This window comes from Pleurodeles waltl, chromosome 12 (genome assembly GCF_031143425.1).
Source record: "Pleurodeles waltl isolate 20211129_DDA chromosome 12, aPleWal1.hap1.20221129, whole genome shotgun sequence".
Classification (NCBI taxonomy): Eukaryota; Metazoa; Chordata; class Amphibia; order Caudata; family Salamandridae; genus Pleurodeles; species Pleurodeles waltl.
This window is the reverse complement of record NC_090451.1, coordinates 116,973,382-116,974,815: the sequence shown is the minus strand read 5'-3', so window position 1 is coordinate 116,974,815 and position 1,434 is coordinate 116,973,382.

The following is a 1,434-nucleotide window of genomic DNA, read 5'->3' as shown; positions in this document are numbered from 1 at the left end:
ACTTTTGGACAGCCTGGAAAAGACAAGAAGGTGACTTTTATGACTCTGAGTAGGTGAATTAAGTTGTCAATTTTTATGGCTTTGCAAGGCTTTTTAGAAAATCTTCCAGGTCAGGGATGGTCTACGAGAGGAATGGCCACCTCCTGGGTTGAATTCCAGTGAGTAACAATCTAGGAAATTCCTAGGGTGGGTACTTGGGCCTCAATGCATACATTTGTGAAGCATTATCGCTTAATAAATTTTCTGTTTTGCATTTGAGTACCAATGTTTTGAACTCTGCATTACCCTAAGTCCATCTTGTCCTTGTCACAAACATTACATCCTGCCCACCTTCCCATCAGTCCTTTGGCAAGGGCTTGGCACCCAGGTTGGGTGCATGGCGCTAGCATTTAAGAATCCTCCTGTCCTTTCTTCCTCTTGGAGGGTGACATCACTTTACTTTGTAATGACTGTCACAAGGACGCAATGGACTAAGGCTAATGAAGATTACCAATAAGTAACCAACGCATCACCACTCTTTCTGAATGTGCGTGGCTCATTCTGCAGGACTGGTTCTTTGTATGATTCCTGGATTTTCAGAAGCCCTTTGATGGCAGCACCCCCACACTGAATTTGTTTCAGCACCACTGGACAAGGGTCAGTTGTCATGCTCATCTGCGGCGTAAATTTGCATTGAAGTAGTCTAACTCCCCAGGTCCTGTCTTTTGCTCAATTTGCCTTTGTGAGTTTTCTCTAAATCACTGTTGATTTCCTTTGATCTTTCTTTCTTCTTTCACTTCACCTTCGCCTTCAGTGTATCTTTCGGCCCTGTTAAGAGACACGCCCCCTTGTAGCCACTTCTATACTTCTGTCACCTAATTATTTTCCTGTCCTTTCCCCTGTAACGTTGCTGATCCTAGCTATAGCATGACTATCCAGAATCTGTTCACCTGAGTTATGTTCCTCTTATCCCCACGCATCTAATAATCAGCTCTTGGTCTCCCTCCACCTCTCACGTGACATAGTCTGAGCCAGTGTCTCCATCTTGGAGAGACAATCTCTTGCACTTCTGTTGTTCTACTGGCGCTGCCGGCTTGAGTTTTGGTCAGAAGTGGCAAAAGAAGGACTAATGGAAAGTGAACGTGTACTGGAGCAACAGAGTGTATGGATTTACAAGCGTTTGATTAAATGAGAAAAAAAGAGTTTACTTAAGAGAAAAACTAAACTTTGCCCGTACGGGGATCGAACCCGGGACCTTGACGTTATTAGCACCATGTTCTAACCAACTGAGCTAACCGGCCATGAATGACAGAGGTATCCTTTTTCCATGACATGCAGATACACAGAAGAGTCGGTCTCACTATCGCAATTCCTTCATACTTTTCTCCTTCCGTCCCCTGTCTGGATTGCAATAACAAGAGCTGTTGAGTGCTGGACGCCAGCCTCAGCGCCTCT